Below are 13,332 nucleotides of genomic sequence, written 5' to 3' on the forward strand. Positions count from 1 at the left end.
GTTTTTTCCCCCAAGTCCCAAGAAATAAGAAGGATTTCATTGAGTGGCATGATAAGGCAAGAGGGTTTTACCACATCTTTCCAGGGAAGAGAAGTCAGATGATCTTTTGATAGCTATCACCTTCATTCCTTCTAGCTTCCACTGGGGGCTTCTTTTGAGAAGTCATTTCTGGGACACAAAAAAAACCTGTCTGCAGTTGGTTTGCAGCTGGTCCTAGGAGGGTCAGAATGACTTTGTTTGCATTGCTTATGACGACTTGGACCGCAGATGCCTCTGGCTTGGATACCTAAGAATTTGGAAAGATAACGAGTTACGGAATTGAAGGGTGCAAAGCACCTGGAATGGCGGGAACCAGACAGGTGGTTCTGTGCTGAGACTTTGTCCTCTTCGCCTAGGTTCTTACTGCTGGCCAGTGCCTTGAAGGTTAAGTGCTGCCGCAGGGTATTTTTAAACAGCAGAGACCAGTTAATCTAAAAGTGACATTTACAGTCACAACAGTGAACAGCTAGCCGGCTTAGATTCAGGCCCTAAGTAAACAAGGAACCTGGAAAACTCGCATGGTGGAGAGGACATGGGAAAGAAAAGACGAAGCACTGAAGTGGTAAGTGAGTTCATCTGCCCTGGAATCACTGCCTTTAAAGCAACTTTCAAATGATCTGGGAGTTACACTTATTGGGAGAGTGGCCCCTGGACAAAAGCGTGCATTTGGGGTTTCCAGGGGAACAGCAAACCTGATCTGTTGGAGAGAAGCTGGTTGTAAGGGCTTGAAATGTAACGTACGTGAAGGAAAAGGGCCTTCCTTTGCTTCTCTAAATGGTTGTATTGCCGGGGATCTGTGTCCATACTCCTTAAATACGTCCACAAAGCATTTAAAGGAAGTTCTGTGATTTTCTCCTGCTAAAGTTTCTGTCTTAAGGAAAAGTATTCTGTTTCTCACAGATGGCCAATGTCTCGAAGTGTTGCTCATTTTTTTAAAAAAAAATCCTTTGAAAATCAAACATTTGTAGTCAGCCAATATTGTCAAAAACATATGATTTTATTTAATGAAAAAAAAATTTCATTACAGAGTCATACGCAAGGAAAAGTAAAATGGGATGTCCCTGGGCACCGTCCTGCCCCTCTGCCTCTGCTCCGCAGAGCGGACTGCTATGCACGGCTGGTCCGCAACCTTCCAGACCGTTTTATTCTACGCACTCACATAGTACGCAAATACATCTCTCACGTCTATCGTTATTATTTAACATGAACGGGCTTGCGTATAGGTAGGGTGACCAACCATCCCAGTTTTCCCAGAACTGAGGGAGGTTCCTATACGGGATTTTCTGTTTAAAAATGAAAGGTCAAGATGTCCTTTGATAAATTGCCTTTTTCCTCCCACAGTGTCCTGGAGACCTGTACAAGGTGTGATTTCCTTACTGACTTCTCCAAGTTTTACATGGGAAGACCCTGCCAACCCTAAGGGCCTGTGATCTGAGATGCATACATTCCCAACTCACAATTTTCTTTGAGACACTCTGGGGAGAGTTTTAGGTTTGCCTAGAGGACTAACTGGCCTGAGGAGTTTTATTTGCACCTGCTCAGGTGTTGTGTGAACTCCCTACCTTGTATTTAATGCAGAGCAAATCACCTTTAGGCTTGAGACAGAAATCAGAGCCTTGTATTACAGTACGTGAGATACTGGATCTCCATGAGGAAATATTTTTTATTATTTTGTTGTTGTTGTTGAGAATATGCACAGCAAACCCTCCATCGACTGTTTCTCCACGTACAATTCAGTGATGTTGATTATGTCCTTCAAGTTGTGTGACCATTCTCACCCTCCTTTTCAGAGTTGTTCCTCCCTCGTTAACATAAGCTTACTGTTGCCTAAGGTTCTTCTCTGATCTTTTGAGCAACTGTAATCACTTTGATCCCCTATAGATACATCATGAAAGGGGATAATGCTCAAGGCAGACAGTTTTGACTAGTTAAGCTAAATTATTGTTTGGCTTTAAGAAGACTTCAGGGGATAGTTTTGATTTCAGGTTTAAAGAGTATTTCAGGGCCATAGTTGCAGGGGTTCACCAGCCTCCATGGCTCCAGAAAGTCTGAAGGGAAATAAATATGTTAATTTCTTGAAATGGAAGTTTCCTCAAAGTCTCATCCCAGTAGAAACTTTGGGATACCTTGTCCTCGTGCTTCCTCAGAATCTGACTCAGGGAACTCCATTCATGAAAGGAGAGGAACTCTGTACCCAGGGAAACCTGGAGACATGGTCAGAAATCTTGTATTTTATCTGAAAAATTCCTGTGTAGTTTACATTCTCTTCTAATAGGAATTTTTAAAGAACTTACTGCCATAAAGTAAGATGGTTCTTGAAGATAGGCCATGTACGTTTATTCTAGGGATCCAGGGCTAATTGTCCATAGAGTCCAGACTGGGCATAGCAGGTCAACTGAGGTAACAATTGATTATTGAGTAGTTGACACCTGCCCGGTATTTAATTACGTGATGTCTTTTAATTCCTAGGACAATTCTAGGAAGTAGGTATTGTTTAACGCCATTTCACAGCTGAGGAAACTAAAGTCAGTCAGGATCAACCAGATAACAAATGGCAGAGCCTCCACTCACTCCGGCTTTGCTCCTGAAGTCCTGTTCTGAGTTTCTAGGCCACCCAGCACAGCTTTATCAGCTTTACTTCTCCTGGAGCCCCAGAAAACAGTCACACTCTAGGGAAGTTCCCTTTGATTAGCCCTGAAATACAGTCCCTACAAGAAAGATAGGCTAAATACTTGATGGCTTTTTTTTTTTTTTGGTAAGTCAATTTGCAGAGTAATGAGTGGTGCCCTAGAAACATGCAAAGATGTCGACAAGGTTGTTTCTGTTTTGAGTAACATTATGACCTCATGATTTTTTTAAGCTATATTTGCAATCATTATCCTTTTCATTGCAGTCCTCATGCTTTTACTGCCCCATTTATCCTTTCTTTGGCAGAGCAAGTCCCTGCAGGTTCCTTGCTTTCAGGAAGGACAGAATATCTGAGCTCATTGTATACCTTTCTGCCCTAACCCTGGAATCAGCCATTTCTCCAAGGACCCCTGGCTGCTTTTAATGGAAAGGTACTTAGAAACCATAGTCTGGACACTAGAGGTGTAAGTAAATTTTTTACAATGTCTCTTTGGCTGCTCTGTGGATACTAGAATGTGGTCTTTCCAATAACAGTCTTATGTCCAGTAATTTGGTCTTTGTCCTTGGTTCCAGAGAGATAACTCTAAACCCTTGGACTTGCCTGAGTAACTGAGGTACCTTTGCTATCTATGGAGTCCCGGGGTGGGGCAAATAGTTAATGCACTTGACTACTAAATGAAAGGTTGGAGGTTTGAATCCACTCAGAGGTGCCTTGGAAGAAAGGCCTGGCAACCCGCTTCTAAGAAATCAGCCACTGAAAACCCTATGGAGCACAGTTCTGCTCTGACACACATGGGGTCTCCATGAGTCGGAATTGGCTTGATGGCAACTGGTTGTTTGGTTTGTTATCTATCACTCTCCAGACCACACCTGAGAGTTTATGTTAATGAGGAGACTCAGGTAGGGGCTAGCCAGGCCAGAAAGACCACCTTATGTTATCAGCTGACCTCAGGGGAGGTAGACTGATTCAAACAACCACCACTAAGTAATAACCAAAAGCCTGTTGCCATCGAGTCGATTCCTACTCATAGAGACCCTGTAGGACATAGTAGAATTACCTGCATAGGGTTTCCAAGGCTGTAATCTTTACAGAAACAGACTACCGCATCTTTCTCCTGCAGAGTGGCTGGTGGGTTTGAACTGGCGACCTTTTGGTTATCAGCCGAATGCTTAACCACTGCACCATTAGGGCAGTAAAGGCTCTGAGCATGGAAGCTCCATGTGCTTCCTGGTTGTTGAAAGAAATCGATGCACATGGGAGGGTGATGCACATAGGATGTGGAAACATCACGTTGGGAGCCCTCCCAGACCTCGCATTACGTATCTCTTCATTTGCTTCCTTTATAATAAAACTGTCTTCATAAGGATAGCAGTTTCTGTGAGTTCTATGAGTTGTTCTAGCAAGTTATTGATCCCAAGGGAGCTATGGGACCAGCAGGTCAGAAGTAAAGGTGGGGGGTGGGGGTGGGGAGGGCTGGGGATCCCTGAACTTAGATACCCCTGGTATCTTGAGGGGCTAGAGGGAACCTCCAAATTTGTGGGGGCCAGCAAGTCAGAAGCAAGGATCTCATGGAAACTCCCAGGCTTGCAGCTGGCATCTGAGACCTTGGGCTGACGTGGCAGTCTGGAGGACTGTACCCTTTAACTTGGGAGGTCTGACCTACCTCTGGGAGGTTGGGGTCAGAGGAGGAAGTGCTGCGTCTGTACCTGGTGTCAGAACAGAAGTGGCAGAGAAGTAAACAGTGGGAATTTGATTTTTTTCTGGTAGAAGAGAAAAGATTGGAGGCAGGGAGATGGGTTAGGATGTTTGTGCATTGATCCAGGTGAGAGATAACAGTGTCTTGAACTTGATCTTTGTTAAGGACCTTGGCACAATGCTTGGTACATCGTGGAGGGTACAGTGTTAGCATGCCCTCTCATTATTTGGTTTATCTACATTGTTTCATTTTAACCCCTCCAAAACTCTATGAGGAAGGCATTCTTTTTTTTTTCTTTTTATTGTGCTTTAAGTGAAAGTTTACAAATCAAGTCAGTCTCTCACACAAAAACTTATATACACCTTGCTACATACTCCCAATTGCTCTCCCCCTAATGAGACAGCCCGCTCCCTCCCTCCATTCTCTGTTTTGGAGGAAGGCATTCTTATCATCCTTGTTTTATACGTGAGAAAACCAAGGCTCAGAGGGGCTGTCTTAGTCATCTAGTGCTGCTGTAATACAAATACCACAAGTGGATGGCTTTAACAAGCAAGTTTATTCTCTCACAGTTTAGGAGGCTAGAAGCCCAGCTCTTCCTTCTTAGTGGTAGGAGGTCCCTCTCCTCTCTGCTCCATTCTCTCTTTTGTATCTCAAAAGAGATTGACTCAACCGGCACAACTAGATGGTGCCTGGCTACCACCACTGACTGCTCTGACAGGGATCACAATACAAGGTCCCAAACAGAGCTGGAGAAAAATGTAGAACAAAATTCTAACTCACACACACACACACAAAAAAAACCAGACTTACTAACCTGACAGAGACTGGAGAAACCCCCAGAGTATGGCCCCTGGACACCCTTTTAACTCTGTACTGAAGTCACTCCTGTGGTTCAGCTTTCAGTCAAAGATTATCAGGCCCATAAAATAAAAGGCGACTAAATAGGCACACCTGCCCAGAGACAAGGACTAAAAGGCAGGAGGAGATGGGAAAGCTGGTAATGGGGAACCCAAGGTCAAGAAGAGGAGAATGTTGACATGCTGTGGGGTTGGCAACCAATGTTACAAAACAGTAAGTGTATTAATTGTTCAATGAGAAACTAATTTTTTTTTAATTGTACTTTAGATGAAGGTTTACAGAACAAACTAGTTTCTCATCAAACAGTTAATAAAACTTAACACGTTGTTCTATGACATTGATTAACAACCCCAGGACATGTTGACACTCTCCCTTCTCAACCCTGGGTTCCCTATTACCAACTTTTCTGTTCTCTCCTGCCTTCTAGTCCCCGTACCAGGGCTGGTGCGCCCCTTTAGTCTTGTTTTGTACCACAGGTCTGTTCAATCTTTGGCTGAAGGGTGAACCCCAGGAGTGACCTCATTACTGAGCTGAAAGGGTGTCCGGGGGCCATACTCTCAGGATTTCTCCAGTGTCTGTCAGGCCAGCAAACCTGGTCTTTTTGGGTTAGAATTTTGTTCTATATTTTTCAATGAGAAACTGATTTGCTCCATAAACCTTCACCTAAAGTACAATTAAAAAAAAAAGAGATTGACTCAAGATGCAACCTAATCCTGTAGGTTGAGCCCTGCTTAATTAACATCACTGCCTCTAATCTTGCTTCATTTATTTATATCATAGTGGTTAGGATTTATAACACGTAGGAAAATAACATCTGTTCACGAAATGGAGCACAACCACACAATACCAGGAATTATGGCCTCGCCAAGTTGATGCACGTTTTTGGGTGAGACAATTCAATCCATAACACGGGTGAAGAAACTCACTCAGGGTCACACAGGAAATAAAAAGCAGAAATAGAACGTGAACCCAGCCCCACCATGTCCTGCGCTCTGACCAATATACCCTGTTGCCCATAGGATTCTTGGTTTCAAAATCAAAACTGCCTTAGATTAGTTCTGAGCGTAAAGCCTGATCACTCACTGTTATGGATTGAACTGCGTTCCCCAAAGAGATATGCAGAAGCCCTAACCCCTGTATTTGTAGATGTGACTTTGTTTGGGAGAACAGGGTCTTTTTTGAAGCTGTTATCGGTTAATGAGGTCATATCGGAGTAGCGTGGATCCTTATCCTATATGACTGGTGTCTTAGTCATCTAGTGCTGTTATAACAGAAATACCACAAGTGGATGGCTTTAACCAAGAGAAGTTTATTTTCTCACAGTGTAGTAGTCTAGAAGTCCAAATTCAGGGGACAGCTCCAGGGGAAGGCTTTCTCTCTCTGTTGGCTCTGGAGGAAGGTCCTTCTCGTCAATCTTCCCCTGGACTAGGAGCTTCTCTGCACAGGAGCCCCAGATCTAAAGGACGTGCTCTGCTCCCAGTGCTTCTTTCTTGGTAGTATGAGACATCTCCGTCTCTCTGCTCTCTTCTCTCTTTTGTATCTCAAAAGAGATTGGCTTGAGACACTATCTAATCTTGTAGATCTCATCAATATAACTGCCACTAATTTTTAATCCGTTTTATTACATCATGGTGAGAGGTGTTACAACACATAGGGAAATCACATCTGATGAAGTGGCAGACAATCATACAATACGGGGAATCATGACCTGGCCGAGTCAACAGATATTTTTGGGGTATACAATTCAATCCATGACAACTGGTGTCTTAAAAAAAGGAGAGTAGACACAAAAACAGAGTCACATACAGGGAGAAGAGACCACATAAAGATACACCTACAAGCGGCAAAGGAACACCAAGGATTGCCAGCAACCACCAGAAGCTAAGAGAGAGGCAAGAAACTGTTCCTCACTCAAAGCTCTCAGAAAGAATCGACACGGCAGATACCCTGATTTGGACTTCTACCCTCCAGAACTGTGAGACAATAAATGTCTGTATTTTAAAGCACCCACTTTATGGTATTTTGTGTAGCAGTCCTAGGAAACTAAGTCAGTGAGATCTCTTTGCTTACACTGCATCAGATTGTAAATTGAGGTTCCAGCGGGGTCCTGATAGCCGGGCCATCCTTCAGACCCTCTCCCTGCCCCTCAAGATGTCTGCATCGCTGCAGTTTAACAAGATGAAGTGGCCCTCGAGACTGCTATTTATTCCACCTGCACAGCCTATAAGCTCTTTTAAGTATATGCTCTCGCAAGAGCTCTGTGAGTTGGCATTAGTAAAACCTGGAAAACTAAGATTCAACGACTCAAATAACAAACAACCCGAAAGAGTTTCCTGGCTGGTGTCAGTGCTAAGACTTGAACTCAGGTCCTCTGATTCTGAGCCAAAAGCTGGTTTTGCTTCTTTGTCTGGAAGGAAGAGGAGGAAAGGGGCAGGACAGAGGAGAGGGTGCTTGTTTTTAGGAAGGCAGATCACCCTTGGGGTGCAATTGATTCCCCCCAGCATGTGAATCGGGATTTCCAAAGCTGGTAGAAAGCATTAGATAGACTTGAAGGAAAGCAGCTGTCGCCAGAGGGTAAGGGTGTGGCTCAAGTGGGGAGAAGGCAGCCACGACTCTGCTTTGGAGTCACATGTGGACGCATAGGCTGACCTGTGTATATAGGTCTTCCGGGCCACCTCCGGAGTTACTCCACTGCCTTTCTGGCTGAGTGCTGTATCAGCACTACCCTGCCCTAGCCCTATCCATAATCTTAACCCTAAACCTAACCATATTCCTAGCTTTAACCTTAGCCTTAATTCTGGCCTTAAGCCTAACCCTAGCTCTAACCTTAGCCCTAGTGCTAGCCCTATCTAGGTGGAAGAGGTACCCATCACGTAACAGCTTGACATCAAGAAAAAGGATTGCATAAAGATCCTTGGTGTCCCGAGAGCTGGCCAGCCACTACCCTGAATAACATTAATGGGAAGAATAACTACAGTAATCACGGCAGCTACTTCTGGCCACATGCTTCATTTATACCAGGCTAAGCAACCTAAAAAAAAAAAATTTTTTTTTTTAAAGCAACCTACCTATGTTAGTTCATTTCATTGCCTTGACAGGCCAGTGAGGTTGATACTATTCTTATCCCCATTTTACAGATGGGGAAGCTAAAGTTCATGCTAACACATTTGCCCATGGTCACACTGCTTTCGGTGGCAGAGCAGATTTTAGCAAAGCAGTCAGGCTGAAGAGTCTGTGCCCTGGCTCTTGTGCTGTATAGCTCCCCATTGCTCCAAGGAGTGGGAGGGAAAGCAAACGGTTGCTGTTAAGTTGATCCTGACCCATGGCAACCCCATGTGTGTCATGGTAGAATTGTGCTCCGTAGGTTTTTCAAAGGCTGTGATCTTTCGGAAGTAGATCACGAGGCCTTTCTTCTGAGGTACCTCTGGGTGGACTAAAACTTCCAACGTTTTGATTAGCAGCCAAGCGTTTTGACCGTTAGCACCACCCAGAGACTCCTTGCTCCATGAAGAAGGTATGGATTAATCCATCTTCATAACCGTGCCTGCCTCTCTGGCCCTGTCTCATGTCCTACCCCCACCCCATCCTTTTCTTAGCTCCAGGTCAACTGGCTGGCCTCCTTTGGATTCCTGGAAGTGCCATCTCCTGGGCTTTTATGCATTCACCTCCATCTACCTGGAATACATTTTGTCTACCTTCCAGAACTTCCATCTGCTTTCAGAAAGCCTTTCCTGACCTTCCAGACCAAGGTTGCATCTGCTTGCGCACTCTTGGTGGACACACCCCAAGCTTCTCCTTCACAACAACTTTCCTGGCTGTGCCCTTCTGTGTGTCTGTGATTTTACCTGTGTCCCAGTGAGATGTGAACCCGGTGAGGAAAAGTTAGTCTTGTCCTGTTTGTTCCGTGTCCCCAGCAAGCCACACCCTGCCTGCAGGTGCTCAGGGCACACCTGTGGGTGCATGCGGGAATGGCTGAAGGAGGCAAATTTAGGGGATGGCAGGAATAAAGGGGGTGGAGGATAGAATTCCATTTTTGAAGATGGCATCGGCACAGGCCTCAAAGGAGAGTCAGACAGTCGATGTGAGCAGTGTCTGCAAGAAGGATTCAAGTGAGACTGACGGAAAAGATGAGCCTGATAGGAACAGGCTTTCCATGGAGACGGTCAGCTCGCTCCTCTTACATCTGCCAAGGGAGGAACTGCTGCTGGAACAATCCACCACAGCGAACGTTTGGTTTGACCCAACAGGCGTTGATCGAGCACCTGCGGTGTGGCAGGCCTGCAGGAGTGTACCATTCTAGGTCAACACTCCCAAGGTCCCGGGAAATGTGATCATTGAGGCTTTTCCCGATTAGGGGGAAAACGTACATTCACAGAAGTTTCTCAAACGTGTTGTTCTCTCTGAGGTTGTCCCCAAATCGGTGGTCCCTAACGCTGCACACCAACACTTAAACTCTAGAAGCAAGCGGTTTGGCACAAAAGCATGGAGATGGAGTTATTTTATGTTTATGCTCACTGTATTGGTTGGGGCTCCACAAAGATCTGGGTGCCCTGACAGAAGACTGAGTGGCTTAGTGTCCTAGGGCTGCCAAACAAAATACCACAAGGTGGGCGGCCTTAAAGAAGAGAAAGTTACTGGCTCACAGTTCTGGAGCCTGGAGGTCAAAATCAGGGTATTGGCCACATCGAGGCCTCTGAGGGCCCCGAGAGGGGAACCATTTCATACCTTTATCCTGGCTCCTGGGAGCCAATCCTTGCTATTCCTTTGCTGCTTGACATGGTGACTTCCCAAGTGCGTGACTCTGTCTCCATGTCTGTTCTCCTCTTTTATAAGACCCCTGCTATATAGGATAAGAGGCCCTGGTGGAGCAGCGAGTGGTTAAGAGCTCAGCTGCTAACCAAAAGGTCTTCAGTTCGGATCTACCAGCCGCTCCTTGGAAACCCTATGGGGCAGGTCTACTCTGTCTTATAGGGTCGCTATGATTCAGAATCGACTCGATGGCAACGGGTTTGGTTTTTGGTTATGTAGGATAATGACCCACCCTACTCCAACATGACCTCATTAACTTAACTGATAATATCTTCAAAAAAGACCCTATTTCCCCAGACAAGGTCATATTCGCAGGTGTAGGGATTAGGGCTTCGACATATCTTTTTGGGGACACAATTCAATCCATAACACCCTCTCTGGGCCTCCTCTTTTTTTCAGGCTTTAGGATCTACCCGTCTAAGTGGGTGGTCAGTTCATCAATGGAATCAACAAGCTGTTCACTTATACCTTTTGCAAATCTAGGAGCTGGAGTCAGACAGATGGGGCTGTTTACTTCCAAGCTGTGTGACTTTGGCAAGTCGCTTGGCCTTTCTGGGTGTCGGGGTCTCATCTGTCAAAGGGGATAATAATAATAATGCTTATCCCGTAGGGCTGCGGTGAGGCTTAAATGAGATCCTGAATGCCAGATGCTTATTATAATTGAAGACGTTGTCGTTATTACATGTTATTGGAAGGCACCTTAACTAGTGTTTCAAGACAGAGAGTAACAGAGAGCAGAGTCTCTCCTTGGAGGTGACCATTGCAATTTTTTTGCTCATCTGGATCATTTGTTCATTTGGGATAAGGGACATCACAGGCGCCCTCAGTCACAATTGCAGGGAAAGGCAAGGTTGTTGGATTACACAAGGCTCTGTGCCTTCTCAAGTCCTACAGTTTGCAGGGTGGTCACACCTCTCTCCACTGTCACCTGAAAGTTGTCACATATCTTCTTCAGACGCAGAGGTCTTAAGAAAACAAACAATTATACTTTACTCTAAAACCAATATGCTAATTTGCTGCTCCTGGTTTTGTAACTTGAGTCAAAGTCCCCATCTTTAGCCGGTAGAGTTATAGACTCACTGTCTAGCTTAGTGCCTAGCTTGGGACGTCCTGTCCCTTTGACAACCTGGTGAGCTCCTGTTCAACCTTCAGAGGCCCAGGTAAATGTCCCCTTCTCCCATCTCCACCCCTGGAAGGGATTCTCTCTGAACTGCCTTCCAGCTGTGGCTTTTCCTGATTGCGGGATTCTAGAGGTTAGGTCTTGATTTAGAAGGCTTTTTCTTTGTGTGGGCAGAACTCTCCTCTCTTCCCTGAAGCCTTGCCAAGAAGAACCTGAAATCTTGTTGCTTATTCCTTTGTTGTGTTTAGTTGCTTAAGAATGGACACAGAGGTTTAAAACCAAGCCCATGGCTCTAAGAAATCAAACACAACTCGCAGTCATGTCGAGGTCCCCCGACTTAGGACTTTCCCCAGGGCGTTTGGAGGGATATTCCACATGTAGAACAAGAGGGCAGGAGGGTTAGAAGCATGGGCTCCAAAATGAGGCCACCAGGGTCCCAAAAGTGTGATCTTGGGCAGTGACTGAACCTCGCTGAGCCTCAGTTTCCTCACCTGTAAAAGGTGGGTAGTAAGTGATATCCATGCTGAGGGCTGTAGGGAGAAGTCAATGAGATCATGCATGTAAAGCGCTTAGCATGATGGCCGTCACAGACCATGTGCTCAATACATGCTAGATAGGTGGACAGATAGATGGCTGCCATCGAGTCAACTCCGACTCATGGCAACCTTATGTGCAACGGAACAAAACATTGCCAGCCTGGTGTCATCCTCACCATCGCCAGCAATCCGTCTCACCCAGGGTCTCCCTCACCCTCCTTGGCCCTCTGCTTCACCAAATGTGACATCCTCCTCTAGTGATTGATTCCTCCTGATGGCATGTCCAAAACAAGCACATTGGACGTTGCTCTGTTGTGATCCATCAGGTTTTCATTGGCTAATGTTTGAAGTAGATAGCCAGATGTTTCTTCCTAGTTTGTCTTAGTCTGCAAGTTCCACTCATGTCCACCATGGGTGACCTTGCTGGTATTTGAAATACTGGTGGCATAGCTTCCAGCATCACAGCAACACGCGACCTACCACAGTACAACAGACTGACAGACGGGTGGTGCTGATACATACTAATGACACAGGAAAACACTCTCTGTGTCTTATTAGGAATCACTTCCTTGTTGGTGTTGTTAGGTGCTGAGTCAGTTCCAACTCACAGCGACCCTATGTACAACAGAACAAAACATTGCCCGGTCCTGTGCCATCCTCACGATCGTTGTTAGGCTTGAGCCCATCGTTGCAGCCACTGTGTCAATCCATCTCGCTGAGCGTCTTCCTCTTTTTTGTTGACCTCTACTTTACCAAGCATGATGTCCTTCTCCAGGGACTAGTCCCTCCTGATAACATGTCCAAAGCAGGTGAGATGAAGTCTTGCCATTCTCAATTCTAATGAGCATTCTGGCTGTACTTCTTCCAAGACAGATTTGTTTGTTCTTTTGGCAGTCCATGGTATATTCAATATTCTTTGCCAGCACCACGGTTCAAATGCATCAATTCTTCTTTGGTTTTCCTTATTCATTGTCCAGCTTTTGCATGCTTATGAAGCGATTGAAAACACCGCGGTTTGGGTCAGGCTCACCCTAGTCCTTAAAATGACATCTTTACTTTTTAAGGCTTTAAAGAGATCCTTTGCAGCAGATTCCTTAAGATGCTTCAAAACCCCTTCTTCCTTTCCTTTCTTCAACTCCTGTGTTGGCGTTTTTTAAAAAATCCTCATTCCAAATAGCTTGAAAAGTGATCCTCCAACCCCCTACAAACACGCAAAGTCCTTGAAAGTATCCCCACTGGATCAGGGAATAGATGAGAAGTTGATTCAGCCTGGTCCTGCCCCCACAGGTTCTCCAAGCAGCTGTGGCTGGAGGCCTCAGGAGCCTGGAGCAAGTCCTGGGGCTGTCCCTGGTGTGGGGATCACCTGTCCCATCTGGGCTGGCTGACCTCAGGGGCTGGCCCTGCTGCGTGACAGTGGCAGACTGGTATCCGTTAGCTCAACGTGAGTCCGTTTCTGTTTGTGTGTGGAGGAAGAAGCTCTCAGCAGAAGCAGCTCTCCCGGCACCTGCCTCATTCCTTCTGTTTTAGTGGGAATGGGATGGCTTGTGTATAGTGAATAAATGAACCTCGGTTGATCCTCACAGTAATCCTATGGAGTGGGCGAGGCTGGGCATTTTCCTTCCTTTCCTAGATGGGGAAACCAAGG

The 13,332-nt window shown here is 45.6% G+C and overlaps 1 protein-coding gene across 1 annotated transcript in view; it reads left to right on the top strand.

Annotated features, from left to right (window-relative positions):
* ACACB (acetyl-CoA carboxylase beta) overlaps positions 1-13,332 on the top strand; it is a 149,114-nt gene continuing 135,782 nt past the window's right edge. Inside the window, exon 1 of the mRNA XM_049865728.1 lies at positions 1-601. The gene's annotated coding sequence lies outside the window, so the exon portion shown is untranslated. The remainder of the gene's footprint in view (positions 602-13,332) is intronic.

This window comes from Elephas maximus, chromosome 22 (assembly GCF_024166365.1).
Source record: "Elephas maximus indicus isolate mEleMax1 chromosome 22, mEleMax1 primary haplotype, whole genome shotgun sequence".
In the NCBI taxonomy this organism is placed as follows: domain Eukaryota; kingdom Metazoa; phylum Chordata; class Mammalia; order Proboscidea; family Elephantidae; genus Elephas; species Elephas maximus.